A 16411-nucleotide genomic window follows, 5' to 3' on the forward strand; every position below is an offset into this window, starting at 1 on the left:
AAGTATTGGGGCTTGAAAATAAACAGGGACTGGAACAGATGCACTTGCAGTTTTGTAAAAATATTCTGCACGTGAGAAAAAGTACTCCAAATTTTATGGTTTACGGGGAACTTGGTCGTTATCCCATTGATATTACTATTAAACTACGCATGGTTATATTTTGGAATGATATGCTCTCAAATGAGAATAAATTATCTAATATTTTATATAGACTTATGTTACAACTTCACCAGAGTAAACCCAAACATTTTAAATGGGTTGCGTACATCAAATCCATTCTTGATGAAAGTGGTCTTACTTTTATATGGAATGATCAGATACCTATGAATAGAGAAATGTTGAAATCTCTTGTCAAACAAAAACTTGTTGATCAGTTTATACAACAATGGTTTTCTGTAATTAATAATTCTTCAAGAGGAGAATTCTATGGTTAATTCAAAAATATATTTGAATTAGAACCCTATCTACTACGATTGGGAAATACTGATAGATTGTATATGTCTAAATTTAGATGCTCAAATCTTAAATTCCCAATTGAAACGGGAAGATGGAAAAATATTTTAAAAGAAAATAGGATATGTCATCTATGTAATCAAAATATTGGCGACGAATATCATTATATGTGTGTTTGTTCACATCCTAGTGTGTCACTTCTTAGACAAAATCTCGTACCTAATTATTACTTACAATATCCTTCAAGGCAGAAATTAATCGGTTTACTTTCATTGTGCAACATAAAGGTGTATAGGAAAGTATGTACTTTTCTTAGAAAGATTACTTATGTGTTGTAGATACAATTTTTATACATTATATATATATTTAGGTACTCACAATCACTGAATAAATAGGAAGATATCTGTACAAATGTAATCCTTTAAACTTAATAGGTAATATATAATGTAATTATCTCAATATCATGAAAATCACGTGCTATTATACATTACTCTGCTGTCGATTTATGTGTATACTTTATCATGTTTTGACCTCTTGTACACGTTTGTGTCTGAGGAAAAAAAAATTTTTGACTTGACTTGAAAAAAAAAACCGAGCGTTTGTATCCAAATTAAGCAATGTACCTACATTATTACAAAAGGAAACTAATATAAGTAAGCTGGGAAAAGGTATTGTGGAATGTTTGTGTATGTATAGCAGGTTGTTTTCCCGCTAATTATTCTTTTTTTCAATTTTTGATCAGGTTCAATAAATTTCATCAAATAAAATAGTGACGTATTAAAAATCATGCAAACAATACCATACCTTATCATCAGTATTAGTTAGTCTATCTTATCGTGAAGATATGAATGACATTTGTGTCTTAAAAGTGGCCATATTTCAATTTCAATCAGATGACGCATGTATAAATGTTTATAATTGATAATTTGATAATTGTGCATGATTTGTTCTATTTTGTGAAGTAATAATCAATTTGCTTATCATCTCTTATCAAAAATATTTTACTAGCTATAAGCACAAGTCATCTGGTATAAAATTTACGATCAGTTTTGAACACCAGATTATTAAATATGAAGTTTTTGTTTGAAATCAGTGAAGCACTGAATGTCCCAGTATTTGTTCAACCGACCTAGGGTCATCGGGTGAAATGAGGTGGTCATTTGTGTGTGACCATGGACGGTAAAGAATCATCATTTCGCAACTGGTCGCACAACTTAGTTTTCAAGGTCTGTATATACTTTATTCCATGATATTAAATTTATGTGTTATTATATGAATTAAAAAAAAATTATTTCTATAAAAATCAGGTAAATGTAATAGGTTACTGGTTTTATATGACCACCTGTATCAATGTAATAGATTACTGTTTGTGTTATCACAACGATCGTCAAATAATTGTTATAGAAATGAATGAACACATTTAAATGATGTCTATGTAAATAAACAGTGAAAGGAAATTGTTGTAGAAGTATGTTAAACTTGTAAAATGATGACATTTTGTTTTTTAATTAAATTTATTAAACGCTCTTGTTTAAAGATAAAACTTCAGTTATGTCTGATTTTTTAAGCTTATAATTGATTTGAATTACTTCGATTATCTTTTTAAAATTATTTATTGAAGTAAACTTCACGTCTGTAAAAAACGGGTCTCATCTTTTACCTCGCCGGATGAGCAATTATTTTAATGCACAATATATTTTGCCTGATAGTGACTTGATATCTTCATAACTCTTTTTAAGTCTATGAGCTGATATTCTTCGTTGTGTACATAAAGTCCATTTAAAAGACAATAACGACAGAATATTCAGCCTCGGTTGACAATGTTTTCTCGAAGTTACAATCTGCTCTATCACCCTCTCAGCTTTGTGTTATTTATATGGGGTCCAGAGCATTTTTTTTTCAAAAAAATAAACAAACTTTAATAACCATAAAAGTACAGTTAATCATGTTGACCTGTGTTTATCACTTGTGAAGGAAAGTGTTAGATAAGATAAACAATGAGCTAGTGTTGATTTATATACCTGTCAAAGATAATGTTAATCAGTTCATAAAGAAGGACATCTGATAAATTTCAATACACGATCATTTTAAAATTATAGAAAAAAATGTCAATATGAAACGTGAAAACCCAAAGAAGGAAAAAAACAAATGAGAGCAGAGGAACGGTTGATTTTAAATTTCCAAACATCCATTGACAGTATAAAACCAATGAAATTAAGCAAATTAAGTTCTGAAAAGCGTATTAATTTTAAATCAGTCGTGAGTTTATGGGTTAGCTTTTGATGGCATTTAGGGAGATCATAAAATTGTTCTTGCAAAAGGTCACCTTATCACCACTAAGAAAACATGCCAATGCTCCGTGTTGAAGGCCGTACCTTGACCTATAATGGTTTACTTTTATAAATTGTAGCTTGGATGGAGAGTTGTCTCATTGGCACTCATACCACATCTTCCTAGATCTATTTGGTATACGTTTCAATTTACGTGCTTAGAACTGGCACTATCATCACAAGAGACAACGGAATTCATGCCCTCCTTTCTCACCGGATGTTGCTGCGCATTTTTACAGCCCGCACATCTGCTTAGAACTGGCACTATCATCACAAGAGAAAACGGAATTAATTTCCTTATTTCTCACCGGATGTTGCTGCGCATTTTTACAGCCCGCACATCCAAACCCACGATCACTAACCAAAGATTTTAAATTCGGACTAGTAAAAGCCACATGGTCCACTGCTTAAAGATAGGTGTATAATTATCCTCATTGTGCCAATGTTACCTTACTTAGTTAAAGATAGGTGTATAATTATCCTCATTGTGCCAATGTTACCTTACTTAGTTAAAGATAGGTGTATAATTATCCTCATTGTGCCAATGTTACCTTACTTAGTTAAAGATAGGTGTATAATTATCCTCATTGTGCCAATGTTACCTTACTTAGTTAAAGATAGGTGTATGATTATCCTCATTGTGCCAATGTTACCTTACTTAGTTAAAGATAGGTGTATGATTATCCTCATTGTGCCAATGTTACCTTACTTAGTTAAAGATAGGTGTATGATTATCCTCATTGTGCCAATGTTACCTTACTTAGTTAAAGATAGGTGTATAATTATCCTCATAGTATAGCAGAAAATTAATGAAATAACCTGAATGCATTTTAATTCAAGCCTTCACCATCTCTTTTTCTCTCCGCCTTTCAAGATAATGTGATCGTGCAAAATGTCGAACCAAATCTTGTGTTTCTTATTTCGGACATTCGGACTTATTTTACAGTTTGTGTTTAATCTTTTCAGACAATTTCATAAAAATAAATTCAACAGACAATGTGCTTTGATTTGCATTCTTAAAATATTATTCGTATGTGTTACTTTTTAATCTAAAGCTGTGTGAAAAAGTCTACAAGGGATTGTGTTAAATTATGCTACCATTCCTATTCTTTTTTAAAATCCGTTAATGTTTATAGCGTACATAGATAATTTGTTTTCAATATCCGTTTATCAGTTCTTGTTCAGTACATGTATGATTACAATGATTACAATGACATTAATCCGTTTTTCAATCACCATCTATTGTTATTTTTAAAGTGCTAAAATTGTATGTCTGTAAAATTTGTCAACATTATTATTATGTAATCTTAAGTCTATGGCAAGCTCTCTATCTTTTTAATTTGTCGACTGAAGTTAAGTCTTCAGTCGGAGTCAACCTTTTGATCTGACACCATCCGTTCATTTAAAGTGAAAATAAAAATCCATACTGAAAGTCATCGTTTGTATTTGCTCTACCAGTCTGTGAGTTCTGTCTTTCGTTTTGGCTTCTTCGCCAGTTTCCACAACCGAACCTGTTGTACTGTATCAAACATTCCCGTAAGAGCATCATTGTCCCATTCATTGGATTATTTGGTCCATACTTGAATTGATAAATCTATGACGCTCAATATAATCCAACCTGTGTGTCCTAAAGCAATAGCCTTATTGTATTCAGTGTTCAGAATATTTATTTTATAACATGAAAATTAGATACTATATAATCCTATGAAAACCTCGAAAAAATACTTTTATTTATCAAATTTACTATAATTTCTAAATTGTTATTATTGTGACTTTATTCCCTGTAAACTTTTCCCTACATTTGCTTCGGAAAGAGGGTCGGGGACGACCATTTCATATTCTGAAGGGAGGGTCAGAATAATTTATTCTGACGGAATATTATTTTTTTTGCCGTGCAAAAATTTAATTTCACTCTTGTACACATTTTATATATCGTGCATTTTGTTGAGTAAAATATTCATTTTCATTGTGTCAATGTTATTTATTTTCTTACCAGCACCCCCTTCCCACAATATCATATTGTCGCCCTCTTAACACAAATAGTTGCGGATGGTGACATCTTGACTTTCAGTCGTCCGTTTTTCTAACGTTAGACGAACTTGTAACATGTTAAAAAGTATATATGTCATTGAAGAGCAAATTCATTTTAATCATATTTGATATGTTGAACCCTATAGATTGTTGGACATATCGAATAACGTTATGACCAACGCAATTTGGATAACCTAGTATACAGCCATATTCGCATATCAGGTTTACCCGTTAAACTGGATAACATCCCGAACTACATTCCCACATTAGGTCGACCATATAACTGCAGTTTTTTTTCTCTCGGAATCAGTTATGGAAATAGTAACAAATGGTTATAACATCTACATACGCACATTTGCATCACTTAAGAATGTTTTAATCTCAGTTTGTTCGCTTCAATCTGTCTCATCCTTTGAGATTATCTCGCAATGCAGGTTAGTAGATTGAGTTTAAGGGTGAAGGTGAAGATGGGATGGTTTTAGGGAATACCATTGCAAATGTTATTACACCATTTGATTGTAAAATGCTTCTAAACATAGCAATATTTACAGCTTAGAAGTATCCAGAAACAAAAAGTACCCACATAACGGGACATCGACTCTATGTCGCCTTGACATTTGCAGCCAAATTTTTCAGCTGTCCTTACTGACCAAATTTAACAGTTAATGAGGATGGGAATGGGGAAACCCATATGACAATTAAAGATAGAAATTTGATAACGATACTTGTTTTACTTTATTTGACGCTGAATAAATGTTAAAAATCAACTCTTACGATTTTTACCGTACTTACCGTGGCGAACAAAGAGAGACATTCACAACCCTTCGTACTATCAATATTTGCCGCTGCCTATCCCTCTTTGCGGTAGGTCATTTTTATATTTCTATTAAATGTGAAAGATAAAGGTTTTGTTCATTGTTGAAGCCGGTATAGCTGCCTATAGTTGTTTACATCCTCGTCCTTTGGTCTAGCTTTGATAGCTGTGGTGATATTCTTAAAGGGTATTCTTAAGTAGATGGGGTGTCTAAATTATAATCCATAGAATTTTTTAATAATTTGCCAAAATGTAGTTTATATCAAGCTTTTTAAAAAAAAATGATAAAAAGAATGGGTCACGGGGATTATTTTCACGCTACAGGTTGTTAAAAATTAACAGATTTTGTATAGATTATGCATGGAAAACCCAATTTTCTGCAATAAAACAAAAACTACACCATAGAATTTTGAGATAAAATATGAGAAGATAGCTTTAATAGTATGCTTTCAGATAAGAAAAAAAAAATGGGGTCACCAGACCCGTTTTCTTGCTACATAATAAATTAGGTAAATTCCTAACACAATCTATTGTAAAAGTACCTTTATCTGAATTAACTGCCCTTGCATTTGAGTTGCCTCCCCTTATGTGGCAAAGTTGAAAAAATTAAATCAAACAAAAGTTTTCTGTTTTTTGTAAAATACAACCATAAATATGACAAAACATGTCATTTTCTATATTGAAATGAAAATTCTTACACATGAATTACCTACTAATCTCAAAATTTGCACATTCTATTAAAGATCTAGACCGATTGTTTCCAGGTATTACAAAATCCAAGATGGAGGAAGACACCCTATCTACCTTAAAGTTTATAATTTGAGTAAAAATATGCAAATGCATTGACTACAAAAAAGTTAATGTAAGAACTATCTTTGCATTGCATCATTATTGCATTCGTTTCAGTTTTAGCTGTAACCGTGGAAATTTCTAATATGCGATTATATAATAAATTTAAAGATGACTTCTCGCATCCCAAAAGGAAAAGTTCCTTACAACATTTCGATTTTTCTATGAAGTATGATGGAAAGGAGAAGTGTGGTATATGTCATCGAGACATCAATCTATTGACTAAAACAAAGGATATTTAGGGGTAAATATACTGCCTTCAACAATGAACAAATGTTAATACAAAATATCAAGTTCTAAATCGCCCAGAGATCGAAAAGTTATCAATTAAATCTAGGTTAGTAGTGTTCGTGTTGCTCAGTCTTTAATTCTCTTTGTAGTGTTTGTGGACTGTTGTTTGTGTTTTCGTCGTTTTTTCTTGGCCATCGTGTTGTCTGTTTTTCTTGGCCATCGTGTTGTCTGTTTTTCTTGGCCATCGTGTTGTCGTTTTTTCTTGGCCGTCGTGTTGTCTGTTTTTCTTAGCCATCGTGTTGTCGTTTTTTCTTGGCCATCGTGTTGTCTGTTTTTCTTGGCCATCGTGTTGTCGTTTTTTCTTGGCCCTCGTGTTGTCTGTTTTTCTTGGCCATCGTGTTGTCGTTTTTTCTTGGCCATCGTGTTGTCTGTTTTTCTTGGCCATCGTGTTGTCGTTTTTTCTTGGCCATCGTGTTGTCTGTTTTTCTTGGCCATCGTGTTGTCTGTTTTTCTTAGACCTATGGTATTTATTACCCATTTGGTATCTGTTCTCTCTTAAAATAAAAATACATAAGATCTGTCATAAATACAAACATCGAATATGACAAAATCCTTAAGTCAGACATAACAGAGGACATAAGGTAAAAATCAAAATAGGAATATTTTTTCTAAAATCAAATACGCACAAGCTTAAAACATTTATGCATTTTCAACGGTTAACACTTATGTCTTTATGACGTAGTTGCCAAAAGGCAAAATAAATCTTTGAATTGATGAAATAGCGATGCATTGTAACAAATGAACATCTAACAAAATATCACAGATATTAACGGAAAATATAACACTATCTGGAACAGGAATGACCAGCTTGTCCCGTTGAGTAAGCCATAGTCTATTGTACCACCACATACGTATCAATAGGGTTGACAATATATTTTTTTCAAATTATTATTTTACCATTTTATACAAAAATTTCAAGATCATAAAACATGACAAAAATCATGAAAATATAAAAAAGTCTTAAGTAAAAACTAAAAATATATTATTTTTATTATATTATAATAATAATAGATTTAAAAATAGATATAAATCCTTCACATTCTATAATTTTTACCATTTTATACAAAATTAATATTTTCGGCCTGATTCGCTTCACGTAGTTAACTAGGCTTTTATGATCTTGAAATTTTAAACTTGTAACACAGGTAAAGTATCCCTAACCATTTCTCCGTGACTTGCTTCGTCATCCGTTAATATGCATTATTTGATAACTTTTCAGTGGACTGCAGAATTGTACATTTAGAACAGTTACAAGAAAATCGCATGAATTAAGAAGATTAACCACCTTGGTAAGTAGTTTTTTTTACATATCTAATGTATACTCTTAAATTAGATTTTGCTGCTGTGTCATTGTTCATAGTTCCGTTATTTAGAACAAGGACAATGTGAAATAGTTGCTTACATCTACGTCATTTGGTCAGTGGCGGATAGTTGTCTCATTGGCAATCATACCACATCTCTAGAGGATAGTTGTCTCATCGGCAATCATACCACATCTCTAGAGGATAGTTGTCTCATTGGCAATCATACCACATCTCTAGAGGATAGTTGTCTCATCGGCAATCATACCACATCTCTAGAGGATAGTTGTCTCATCGGCAATCATACCACATCTCTAGAGGATAGTTGTCTCATTGGCAATCATACCATATCTTCTTATTTTTATAAAGACTTTCAGTCCCATGGGCTGATTTCCTGGTGATTAACAGGTCACTGGCTGCATCAGATAGACAGTTGTCAACGGTTTTAAATCATTTTGAAATATGTGCTACTCAACTCGAGGAGCCAAAGTAGATTTTAGGAAACTTTAATTTTGCATCAAGCTGAATCTTACATAAGAGTTGAAGCACGGTTTCATGAACGTACGCATAGCTTGTACTTTTTAACAGGAGCCTTGAAACCCTTATTTTCTATGCTGGGACGAAATATATCAGAAATTCACTACTAATGTGTAGATTAAAATCATTTTGCTGTAGAAAAATTGTAATATATAGTTTGAAAATGTACATTTTCAAACCATGTTATGTTAGACACTTAACTTATAGAACAATAATTATAAAATCAAAATGGTTCAATCAGGAAGTTAAAAATGCTGTATCATAAGGTCATAAGGTGAACATCAATAGGCAAACTATTGTAATATCTTATTTGGGTTAAAAAACATAACGTAAACATTTTCTGTATATTTTAACAGTAACTAATATAATACACCCGACTTAATAAATACTCTGATATACAACACTAGAGACAGACAGACAATTATATTTTATTTGCAATTAATCGTGCTATAGACTTTATGTAACAACATATCCTGCATGCATAATATATAACATACAAGTGTGTATGAAGCGTGTTAAATATAGATTATTCAAGGTCAATACAACAATATTTGTGTCAGTTCACTTGTTAATTTTAGTAACGTTTTGAAGTATTTTGTTCTGGAGTTTTACGGAGAGATTTTAAACTCTATTTAACTTCGAAATAAAACCGAATTAATACGGAAAAGGTTAAGCTTTTCTGTTTGATTTGCTCACCCAGTGCATTAAATGTAATGGCAATTATGCTTTTTTTGCTAAATTGCTATCATGCAGTTAAGATTTGTGATAGGCAATAGAAATGAGGAATGATACACTTTTTGAGGCAAATGATGTGCAAAAGGCTTCGACAAAATTAAATGCAAAGCAATTCAAATGAGATAACCAACGGACTGATTTATGTTCAAACCAATAAGCAAAAAACAAATATGATATACAGTAACACACGACAGCCACTGCATTACAGACTCTGGACTTAGGACAGGCACATACAGAATATGGCGGCGTTTAACATGTTTGTGGGCTCCAAACCCTCTCCTTGCCTTAACCTGGGCAGAAGTGTAACAGCACAACAAGCTATAAAAATCATTTGAAAAGGACTTGACTCATCAGATCGATACAAAACAAAATAATCAAGTCACATAAACACCAAAGACACAAAGAACCGATCTGTGAGTACTCGCATTTACTGGAAGTTCCAAGCCAATAATAACTAATAAAAAAATCGTGAATCCAAGACAAAACGTTTCTTTTTTTTTTTTTTTTTTTTTATTTCAGAACGGAATTCTGCTGCCAATATTCATCTTCATCCATCTTATTCTCTCCTATTAAGAACGATGATTTCTCGTCTAGTCGGGTAAAAAAAAAGAAGTTCGTACACAGTTTAAATGTACTTGTACTAAACAAAATAACAAATGTATCTTGGAATTTAAATTATTTTTTTTCGATCACATTTAATAATGTACATTTTTTCATATTAGATACTAGACCGACAGAACTTGTTCTGATATTATCGAAACTGTGTTGCAAAAAAAAAAAAAATATGCTTAAACGGGTTAAGTGATACTACACAATACACTTATACAATATGACAAAAACATATTCATTTTTATTCATTCGTAAAAATGGACATTATATCGAACTATGTCTAATTCGAAATTGTGATCTTTCATATTTAAATTCGGAACTTTGAAAGTAATTTTCATAGAAATTTCACTAAGTGAATACATATTTGTTTCGCCTTAATATTGATAGTTTGTTTGAAAGCGCTTGTTAAAAAACGAAGTTACACAATTTACCAATTGACTAAATGAAAGAAAAACAAAAAAATCTTTAACCAAATTTGGTGGGCGTATTGGCAAACCGTATGTTGATACATTTCTACTTTTGGTGTGTTCCTAAGATAGAATTTATATAGCCACTGCTCTTTTTAACTGGCATTCGATAAAAATACGCCTATGATACAGTAACCCAACTACAAAACTAACCAAACGATATCGAGAGGGCACCATACAGTCTTCAGCCCTCCACGGAAAAAATGTTAACATGGACAACAGTTTAAACTTAATTTTTTTAAATAAAGGGTTTTGTCAATTGTTAAAGGCCGTACGGCGACCTAATATTTACGCCATTTGGTCTCGGGTGGATACTTGTCTCATTGGAAATCATACCGCATATACTTATTATATATTACTATGGGCTTTCTTAGGTCCTTTTGTATTCCGAATAAAACTACTTTTAAAGATAATTGCTATTGAAATGCATTAATATATTACCCTCGTGATTTCTGTATACATGCGTGATCTATATTGATAACTATAATGATAATATCTTGAATTTACTGTAGACGACTTATTTTCTCGAGCGATGTATTTTCGCGAGTAGAAGATCAACGTTAATACGTGAAACTCAGATCTACTCGTATGGGAACAAGACAACAACATAAGGAAATGGCGGCAATATATTACCTCAAAATAGGATATAATGGGTTACATGTAAACGCGAGAAAATATTTTTTTAACAGTATTTCAAGTTTTACATAATGTCTGTTTTATTTTGATCTTTACTCTTCCATCATATACGACAGGAATCACAGAACTGAACCATGTCGAACATGAACTAAACCATGACACTACAGAACCAAACCATGACACCGAATTTTCAGTAATCTTAAATTGTGTGCAAATGTAGTTTTTTTTCGGAATAATTGACGGCAGGTTTATATCATAACGAAATATGTGATGCAACAGATAGTAAACAAATCACTTTTCTTTTTGCGTAAGAAACGAATAACAACTTTTAAATTTTGACATATGCAAGCATTATTCTGTGTCAAATTATTAACTATATGATACAAATTTTAATATTATAACATATTAGCCATAAACAAAGATACTTACCAGCTTGAATTTATGTTAAGAAGATTTTTTTATAAAAAAAATCCGAATGTTTATATTCTGTAATTGTTTATCATTAAAAACACTTAACACAATCATGTCCAACTTAACCAAACTATGACAAAATCACTGTACTAAACGCTCGTCGATATGACTACGTTACTACTACGGTGCACAACCAACAACTTATTTAGTGTGACACAAGACGGTAGGATTTGCCATCAGGAAATTTGATGTGATTCATTACTAACTTATTTCGTTAGATTGTTTCTCTTAAAAAAAAACTTGACTCAAGCTAGCGAACAATTGTAGCGAACAATTAGCCAGCGAACAATTAGGATGTATAACTAAAAACCACAATTTCACATAAGACAATCACGTTTTTTTCGAGCTAGCGAACAATTACAGAGACCTAGCGGACAATTATGAGAATATTCAAAATATTAAACAAAAACGAATAAAAAAAATTAAAACAATAGGGATACCATTTAAAGATTTTGACCAATTTATAGAGATTGTGACAGGCAACGACTGTAAAGGTAACATAGAGGAGACATTATCGTATCTACTAAGACAACCTCCAGAATGGTTTATGTTTAAAAATCTGAAGTTAAGTTTAAAAAACTAAAATTGTAAAAACGAAAAGGGAGGAGGAGGCATACATTAAGTTGATTTTTGACCCATTTATAGAGATTGTGACGGTACACAACTGCATAGGTGATGCAGCTGAGACATTAGCGTATCTATTAAGACAAACTCCAGGATGGTTTATGTTAAAAAATCTGAAGTTAGGTTGAAAAAATTGTAATTAAAAACGAAAAGGGGGGATACCTTAAGTTGATTGTTGACCTATTTATAGAGATTGTGGCGGGCAACGACTGCCTATAGGTGATGTAGAGGAGACATTGGCGCAACGTTTAGGAAAATCTCCAGAGTGGTTTATGTTCGAAAACTGAATTTACGGTTAAAAAACTGAAATTGTGAAATTGACAAAATGAGATTAGGGGGGTAGGGCACTGAAATAAAATTTTGGACCAATTTGAAGAGATTGTGACGGGCAACGACTATATAGGTGTTGTAGAGGGGACATTGGCGCATCGTGAAAGAAAATCTCCAGAGTGGTTTATGTTCGAAAATCTGAAATTGTGAAATTGATAAAATGAGATCAAGGGGGTAGGCCAATTTCAGTTAATTTTGGACCAATTTCAAGAGATTGTGACGGGCAACGACTATATAGGTGTTGTAGAGGAGAAATTGGCGCATCGTTTAAGAAAATCTCCAGAGTGGTTTATGTTCGAAAATCTGAAGTTACGGTTAAAAAACTGAAATTGTGAAATTGACAAAATGAGATTAGGGGGGTAGGCCAATTGAAGTTAATTTTGGACCGATTTCAAGAGATTGTGACGGGCAACGACTTTATAGGTGTTGTAGAGAAGACATTGGCGCATCGTTTAAGAAAATCTCCAGAGTGGTTTATGTTCGAAAATCTGAAGTTACGGTTAAAAATCTGAAATTGTGAAATTGACAAAATGAGATTAGGGGGGTAGGCCAATTACAGTTAATTTTGGACCGATTTCAAGAGATTGTGACGGGCAACGACTATATAGGTGTTGTAGAGGAGACATTGGCGCATTGTTTAAGAAAATCTCCAGAGTGGTTTATGTTAGAAAATCTGAAGTTACGGTTAAAAAACTGAAAATTTTATTGTGAAATTGACAAAATGAGATTAGGGGGGTAGGGCACTAAAAGAAAAATTTGGACCATTTTTAAGAGATTGTGACGGGCAACGACTATATAGGTGTTGTAGAGGAGACATTGGCGCATCGTTTAAGAAAATCTCCTGAGTGGTTTATGTTCGAAAATCTGAAGTTACGGTTAAAAAACTGAATTGTGAAATTGACAAAATGAGATTAGGGGTAGGCCAATATAAGTTAATTTTGGACCAATTTCAAGAGATTGTGACGGGCAACGACTATATAGGTGTTGTAGAGGAGACATTGGCGCATTGTTTAAGAAAATCTCTAGAGTGGTTTATGTTCGAAAATCTGAAGTTACGGTTAAAAAACTGAAAATTTTATTGTGAAACTGACAAAATGAGATAAGGGGGCTAGGGCACTAAAAGAAAAATTTGGACCAATATCAAGAGATTGTGACAGGCAAAGACTATATAGGTGTTGTAGGGGAGACATTGGCGCATTGTTTAAGAAAATCTCTAGAGTGGTTTATGTTCGAAAATCTGAAGTTACGGTTAAAAAACTGAAATTGTGAAATTGACAAAATGAGATTAGGGGGGGTAGGGCTCTAAAAGATAAATTTGGACCAATTTCAAAAGATTGTGACGGGCAACGACTATATAGGTGTTGTAGAGGAGATATTGGGGCATTGTTTAAGAAAATCTCCAGAGTGGTTTATGTTCGAAAATCTGAAGTAACGGTTAAAAAACTGAAAATTTTATTGTGAAGTTGACAAAATGAGATTAGGGGGGTAGGGCACTAAAAGAAAAATTTGGACCATTTTGAAGAGATTGTGACGGGCAACGACTATATAAGTGTTGTAGAAGAGACATTGGCGCATCGTTTAAGAAAATCTCCAGAGTGGTTTATGTTCGAAAATCTGAAGTTTCGGTTAAAAAACTGAAATTGTGAAATTGACAAAATGAGATTAGGGGGGTAGGGCTCTAAAAGAAAAATTTTGACCATTTTAAAGAGATTGTGACGGGCAACGACTATATAGGTGTTGTAGAGGAGACATTAGCGCATCGTTTAAGAAAATCTCCAGAGTGGTTTATGTTCGAAAATCTGAAGTTACGGTTAAAAAACTGAAATTGTGAAATTGACAAAATGAGATTAGGGGGTAGGGCTCTAAAAGATAAATTTGGACCAATTTCAAGAGATTGTGACGGGCAACGACTATATAGGTGTTGTAGAGGAAACATTGGGGCATTGTTTAAGAAAATCTCCAGAGTGGTTTATGTTCGAAAATCTGAAGTTACGGTTAAAAAACTGAAATTGTGAAATTGACAAAATGAGATTAGGGGGGTAGGGCTCTAAAAGAAAAATTTTAACCATTTTAAAGAGATTGTGACGGGCAACGACTATATAGGTGTTGTAGAGGAGACATTAGCGCATCGTTTAAGAAAATCTCCAGAGTGGTTTATGTTCGAAAATCTGAAGTTACGGTTAAAAAACTGAAATTGTGAAATTGACAAAATGAGATTAGGGGGGTAGGCCAATTACAGTTAATTTTGGACCGATTTCAAGAGATTGTGACAGGCAACGACTATATAGGTGTTGTAGAGGAGACATTGGCGCATTGTTTAAGAAAATCTCTAGAGTGGTTTATGTTCGAAAATCTGAAGTTACGGTTAAAAAACTGAAAATTTTATTGTGAAATTGACAAAATGAGATTAGGGGGCTAGGGCACTAAAAGAAAAATTTGGACCAATATCAAGAGATTGTGACAGGCAAAGACTATATAGGTGTTGTAGAGGAGACATTGGCGCATTGTTTAAGAAAATCTCTAGAGTGGTTTATGTTCGAAAATCTGAAGTTACGGTTAAAAAACTGAAATTGTGAAATTGACAAAATGAGATTAGGGGGGGGGGGGGGGGGGTAGGGCTCTAAAAGATAAATTTGGACCAATTTCAAAAGATTGTGACGGGCAACGACTATATAAGTGTTGTAGAGGAGACATTGGCGCATCGTTTAAGAAAATCTCCAGAGTGGTTTATGTTCGAAAATCTGAAGTTACGGTTAAAAAACCTGAAATTGTGAAATTGACAAAATGAGATTAGGGGGTAGGCCAATATAAGTTAATTTTGGACCAATTTCAAGAGATTGTGACGGGCAACGACTATATAGGTGTTGTAGAGGAGACATTGGCGCATTGTTTAAGAAAATCTCTAGAGTGGTTTATGTTCGAAAATCTGAAGTTACGGTTAAAAAACTGAAAATTTTATTGTGAAATTGACAAAATGAGATTAGGGGGCTAGGGCACTAAAAGAAAAATTTGGACCAATATCAAGAGATTGTGACAGGCAAAGACTATATAGGTGTTGTAGAGGAGACATTGGCGCATTGTTTAAGAAAATCTCTAGAGTGGTTTATGTTCGAAAATCTGAAGTTACGGTTAAAAAACTGAAATTGTGAAATTGACAAAATGAGATTAGGGGGGGGGGGGGAGGTAGGGCTCTAAAAGATAAATTTGGACCAATTTCAAAAGATTGTGACGGGCAACGACTATATAGGTGTTGTAGAGGAGATATTGGGGCATTGTTTAAAAAAATCTCCAGAGTGGTTTATATTCGAAAATCTGAAGTTACGGTTAAAAAACTGAAAATTTTATTGTGAAGTTGACACAATGAGATATGGGGGGTAGGGCACTAAAAGAAAAATTTGGACCATTTTGAAGAGATTGTGACGGGCAACGACTATATAGGTGTTGTAGAAGAGACATTTGCGCATCGTTTAAGAAAATCTCCAGAGTGGTTTATGTTCGAAAATCTGAAGTTACGGTTAAAAAACTGAAAATTTTATTGTGAAATTGACAAAATGAGATTAGGGGGCTAGGGCACTAAAAGAAAAATTTGGACCAATATCAAGAGATTGTGACAGGCAAAGACTATATAGGTGTTGTAGAGGAGACATTGGCGCATTGTTTAAGAAAATCTCTAGAGTGGTTTATGTTCGAAAATCTGAAGTTACGGTTAAAAAACTGAAAATTTTATTGTGAAATTGACAAAATGAGATTAGGGGGCTAGGGCACTAAAAGAAAAATTTGGACCAATATCAAGAGATTGTGACAGGCAAAGACTATATAGGTGTTGTAGAGGAGACATTGGCGCATTGTTTAAGAAAATCTCTAGAGTGGTTTATGTTCGAAAATCTGAAGTTACGGTTAAAAAACTGAAATTGTGAAATTGACAAAATGAGA

At 33.1% G+C, this 16411-nt stretch overlaps 1 protein-coding gene across 1 annotated transcript in view; it reads left to right on the forward strand.

Annotated features, from left to right (window-relative positions):
- The first annotated feature begins 1609 nt into the window (after positions 1–1609).
- LOC127734211 (patched domain-containing protein 3-like) overlaps positions 1610–16411 on the forward strand; it is a 73087-nt gene continuing 58285 nt past the window's right edge. Inside the window, exons 1-2 of the mRNA XM_052243965.1 lie at positions 1610–1679; positions 7988–8057. The gene's annotated coding sequence lies outside the window, so the exon portion shown is untranslated. The remainder of the gene's footprint in view (positions 1680–7987; positions 8058–16411) is intronic.

Source organism: Mytilus californianus, unplaced genomic scaffold (genome assembly GCF_021869535.1).
Source record: "Mytilus californianus isolate M0D057914Y unplaced genomic scaffold, xbMytCali1.0.p SCAF_3, whole genome shotgun sequence".
Lineage (NCBI taxonomy): Eukaryota > Metazoa > Mollusca > Bivalvia > Mytilida > Mytilidae > Mytilus > Mytilus californianus.